Raw genomic sequence first — 6,197 nt, 5'->3', positions numbered from 1 at the left:
TACTTTTAAGAGATGCAAATATGTGATTAGAGTAGAATCTAGTGTTTACATTATGACTTTGATAAGAAATTCAATACTTTATGTATTAAAAATGTTGTGGAGAAAGTCACATATGTTAAAAAATAAATAAATAAAGCAGATTCCTAGATCACAAAGAGGATATTTGTCTGAAAAAACTGAAAAAACCTTCAGTGTTTAATCCCAATTTACTTTTTGTTAGGAATTGTTGAACTCGAATATAGCTTTTCAAAATATTCTCCTATACCTTAGCATCACCTGTCTAAGGGAATTAGAATGTTTAGTAATGGAAATATGGGTTAAAAACCTGAGTCCAGGAGGAACTCTTGAATGAATCTCACAATGAAGCCAATAGATAGGAAATCCCAGTCAAGAAATACTTGTTATAAAAACTGCCCTTAAAAATCAAATATTATGAATGAAAGGAGTTGAAACAGTGCTGCAAATGGTCTAAAACTTTTAAGTTTAACTTTATGAAAGGCTCCAGTATATTAATCCCTCCCAATTACCATATGATTATTATCTTTACTAAGCCCTTTTCATTTGTGCACATGGAATTTCATACTGTTCTGTTGCCTTCTCTTAAATGTCCTTTGGAATACTCTCAGCCTAGTTTTATGTTTATTACATGTATTTAACAAATTAGTTGTCTTTATTAAAAAAGTGCTTTTACTAACTAATGGCATGTATTTCTCAGTCATGCTTGGTTCTTCTTTTTATAAATTAAATGCATATTGAAATATATTGAGTTTTATAGTGAAAGAAGATAATTGTAAGGCAAGTATCCTATGTTTTGAATTTTATAGAGGAAAATTTATATTTTATTGGAAACATCCTATTTCAAGAGAGTACAGATGATGCATAGGATACACTTATTAAGTTTATAGAAACAATAAGTTGTTGCCATCTTTCCAGTACTCATTTGTCTCTCTTACTCTTACCCTAGGTTTTCTACCATGGTTTCCTCGCAACCTTCTACTGAAGCACCAAAACAATTTATAACTTCGTATCCATGGTTTCCTCCAAGAGGGATGTCTCAATTTTATTCAACAAATATTTACTGTATCTTCTTCATTCTTGTGTCTGAAAATTATAGCAGTGAAAAAGATAGGCATGCCCCCTTGGAACTCACATGATGGCAGATGTTTGAAACTGACGCAACTGCTTTAGCACACCATTTCTAGAGCCATCAGTTCCAAAATAAAACAGATTCCTATGTAAAACACTTTTACAATTGAGTTAACATGTAGGACTTGAAGATTATATATTACTAAAGCAGAACAGCTTTAATGAGGGGCATTACTATATTACCAGCAAGGAGGTGTATCTAAGACATAGTTAGAAGTACAGTTTCTCAGTTGAAAGTACAAACTTTTTGTGCCAAATGAAAATAAGTACAGACATCTGTTACCCTGCTTAATGATGTGGCTTAATAAACATGGAAACTAGTCTCCACTGGGGTCAAGCATAGATTTGGCGGGGGGCGGGGGGGTAAGGTGGTGGTAGAAGGAACAGTTTGAGAGCTAATTCTCTCTGAAAAATAGCTAATGTGGATATTTTTGCCTTGTGCTACAATTAGGTTCACTCTAGTAAAAATCAATGCAAATTATTTGAGTTATTTACAGGGGAAGCCATATAAATCTTCAATGAGAGGTTCAACCGCAAACTTCTGAAGATGGCCAGAAAATGGTACTTTTAAATCTTTAGTCACTGCATGACTTTTTACTCTGGTACTATTTAGGACACAATTTTCTAGCTGAATTCCTCAGAATTCTTTGCATTTTACTTAATATTAGGTACTGGATGCTTAGCTTTTTTGATCTAGCTGTGTCTGGCGTGACTTCTTTTGCTTTTTCTGCCATGGGCCCACGCTTGACTTTAAGAACACAGAAGGAAACACTGCAGCAACTTTCAAAAGCCAAATCAGGGTGTATGAAATAGGTTTTTTCATGGGCTCATAGTAGCACATATGAGCTGGGATCCTTGAAGTAAAAGCTGAGATTGTAAAAATCTGAGAATGTAACCATAGTTGTTGCAACGCAAGTGTTGTAAGTCCATGGCACTTTAAGCAACCCTTGGCAACACTAGGACTTAATTTAAATCATAAAAGAGAGAATGATATCAGCCTCCCCTGCCCCAAGAAACACACGTACACTAAGGCACACAGTTTTCCCAACATAAAGGAAAACATCACAGTAAATGCTGGTTTATAGATGGTGAAAAAAGAGCATATTATAAAAGAGAAACTATAAGAGGAGTATCATTTTATCTTGATCTGAAAAAAAAAAAAACCCACAAAATATCTTGTAGTCATCTCATGGCACTTAAGAGAAAAAGAAACACCAGCATTTGAGGTCACTTTTGATCTTCCTTTAATGAGCTTCTAATCACTATGTTCATAGTGATTTTGTTTATATTCTCCCTTTTTCTGTTTCAAACATCTTTCTACTAAGTACCCTCTCCCTGTAGAAAATCTTAAAAGTAAAACCATGAAACAATGACTCGTGTTTTCAAGAAAAATGAAAGATGTAACTTTCTTTAGAGAAAAAAGACTATCTTCTTGTTTCAGAAGAAATGAAATTATTTTTTCTTTCCCTTTTTTTTTTTTTTTTTTTTGCGGTACGCGGGCCTCTCACTGTTGTGGCCTCTCCGGTTGCGGAGCACAGGCTCCGGACGCGCAGGCTCAGCGGCCATGGCTCACGGGCCCAGCCGCTCCACGGCATGGGGGATCTTCCCGGACCAGGGAACCCGTATTCCCTGCATCGTCAGGCGGACTCTCAACCACTGCGCCACCAGGGAAGCCCGAAATTATTTTCATGTGATACAGATTGAATTGACATAAGATATGAATATCAGTAACCACTGTATGGGACTTTTCTTTGTTATGTTTTTGTTATTTCACCTTAGCAGATAGGAATGGGGAGCAACTGTGAGCATATTTACGGAGTGCAGGCAAAAGCAGGCAATAATCTGGTAGCAGGACTAGTTAATCCATAGTATTACTCAACTTTGTTTCATTAAAGCAAGATTAAGGAGTTAAGACATTCAGAAGCACAGCAACAAGTATCAGTGTTTTTTTATTACAAGTAGTGAAATGCCTAGGTGAAATTTACTTAGAGAAAAAAGTGTTTGCTAGTTTAAAACTGAGAGGTACAAAGTGTATTAACCTTAATTATGGATTGATACAGGTCTCAAATTATTTAAACATAAAATGAGTATGCCACTCTAATCTTTCTAAACCACATCCTTAAAGTGGGCTCTCTTCTCAGGACTGCATTATTTACAGAATAATTGTCACAATTCCATCTGGCACACCTTCTCTTGTCTACATCATCTGGTAAGGGAACGTCTTCTTTCCCCAATAACTCAAGGAAAAGCCCTGTAATTGAATTACACTGACTTGACTGGCTGACTTGGGCCATGTCCTTCATCTGTCTAACTATCATGATCAGCAGGAGATGGCAATGAATAACTCAGCAGAGGTCATAAGTTCCACAATTAGAATTGAGGACAGAATAAGTTTTATTGGAACATCTAGTATACTTTCCCCACAACAAATTAAAGTACTAATGCTAAAATAACGAGTGGACTTGTGGCTGCTAAACAACAAATGTGTACTACCTATCACAATCTTGAATGAAATAGAATCCTGACAAATGCCCCTTCATCCCTACATTACCCGAAGACTCATGTGGAGAGAATAAGAGCAGTCATTGTAAGAAATGGCTAAACACAGATTTCTGTAATTCATATCTTGTTTACCTGGATGCTGTTTTGAGAGTGAACCCTTCAGCTATCTCCTTGAATAAACAAGTGACGCTTAGAACCCAAAAGCAGCCAAGCTACAAACCAGAAGATGTCACTACCATCATATGTTATCAGCTGGCACTACCTTTATATGTTATCAGCCACATCCACCTTGAGAAAGAACAACTACACAGAGTAGTATGTCTTACAGGCAGTGATGTATGTGTAGTTGAATGGGCTTTTAGTGTCATCATTATTAGCTGTACCCTATGAAATAGAAAGTAGTCCTGATTTTGAATAGACTGCTGTTGGATGCTTAATTTTATCATTGAATATAGGGAGTATCAGGGTAATTTAGAGTAAGATGTTTACACATACACACACACACACACACATACACTTTTTAATTTCAGTCAAAAATTTAGATCATCTAAACCAGGCACATTTTAGAATATTTATTCTACTGGCAGATAGGCACCGATGCACGTACAAGGGATGCCCCCAAAATATAATATTGTTTCTGTCTTTAAGGAACTCTCATTCTAACAATAATGGTAAGATTATTGGTAGTCACTGAGTGCTTCATAAGTTCCTGGTAACTTAACTGACAATAACTCATTTAATCTTCATACCGAGTCTGTATTCTACAGGCTGCTATTATCTCCATTTTAAGGAACAGGGAAGCAGTGGCATAATGCAATTGAGCTAATAAGTGGCAGATTTAAATTTAGGGACCTTGGGACTTCCCTGGTGGTGCAGTGGTTAAGGATCTGCCTGCCAATGCAGGGACATGGGTTCGAGCCCTGGTCCAGGAAGATCCCACATGCCACAGAGCAACTAAACCCGTGTGCCACAACTACTGAGCCTGCGCTCTAGAGCCCACGTGCCACAACTACTGAAGCCCACGTGCCACAACTACTAAAGCCCACGCACTTAGAGCCCGTGCTCCACAACAAGAGAAGCCACCGCAATGAGAAGCCCACGCACCGCATGAAGAGTAGACCCCGCTCGTCTGTACGCGGCAACAAAGACCCAACACAGACAAAAATAAAATAAAATAAACAGATTTTTAAATAAAGAAATAAATTTAGGGACCCTGATTTGAAAAATAGATTTCTTAACTATCCTGTGATACTCTACAGTCTACTAAGAACAAAATAGAAATCAAGCATCACTCTAGGGGTAAGAAAAACATATGTTTCAGCAGAAATAATGTGTCATAGTAAATGTATGATTATAGTAGGAAAATTCTGTAATAAGTCCATATAATATTAGAAATTGAGGCATCATTTTCTCTTTGTGATGATTCTAGCATGTTTTGTTGATACCATTAGTATTTGTGTCCTCAGCTGCACTTTTATCATGCTTTACTATGGCACTTCACACAACATAAAATACTGATGTGTTTACAAGCTTCATCTTCTCCATTAGTCAATAATTTATCCCAGAGCAAGGACCTAGCCTCTTTCATGATTGAATGTTTACCATTCAACACTATGAGCACAAAATAAGTATTTATATATAAGTAAATTCACATTAAGAACACTTCTTTGACTAGAAGCAAAATATTTAAACCCCCAAAGAAGACATTTGCAACCTTAGATACATATTTATTTTACTTCAAATAACTCCAAATAATGTTAGTTAACTTATAAAACAAAAAACTATCCACAAAGCCTTTACTAACTTTAAATATCTACATTTTCTCTACTTTCAAATATGAGTTGGATGCCCTGAAACCAATGAGTTCCCTGTTTCTATTACAGCATGCCATTCATAATATACAGAGCTCTACTCATGTATACCTCAAAATACTACCAGAAAGTCACTGACAATACATAAAACATCTTCCCCCATCTTTGATATACCCATTTATTTTCTTCTGTCTATGACTGCTAAATCTTATTTAGAAATAAGACCTGTGTCCTTCAAAGTTTCTACAAATATATCACAACACATTCTTCACATTATTATGTGAATTTCCAGGGTCAGATTAAGTGGCCATCTGTATGTCTGTTTCCAAGATATTTATTAAGCAAATAATTATAGGGAATGCAATATTATTGGCAGTCACATTTCTGAAAGATACAAATAAAAACAAGTTATGATTTAATATTAGAGGTGCTATAATGAAAATTAAAAGGTGTTATGGCAACTTTACCTAACCCTCAAGAAAGGAGGAGAAAAGGTATGAGCTTGGGTATTTCACAAGCGGACCAGTTTCGCTGTAACAGGATGATGGTAAAATGGGTTGAGAAAGTGTCAGAGAGTAGAAAGGCAGGCTAGAATCTTTCCCACCAGAGCAACAAGTTTGTATTTTAACCTATTTACAAGGGGAAGAGTGAACATCTTTAGGCAGCAAGTTGATGTAATATTGCATTTTAAAGAATGTCACTTTGCCTGCTGCATGGAGAATGAACTGCAGTAGGAAG

This window comes from Monodon monoceros, unplaced genomic scaffold (genome assembly GCF_005190385.1).
Source record: "Monodon monoceros isolate NGI ecotype Baffin Bay Population unplaced genomic scaffold, NGI_Narwhal_1 Super_Scaffold_20, whole genome shotgun sequence".
Lineage (NCBI taxonomy): Eukaryota > Metazoa > Chordata > Mammalia > Artiodactyla > Monodontidae > Monodon > Monodon monoceros.
This window is presented reverse-complemented; position numbering follows the sequence as displayed.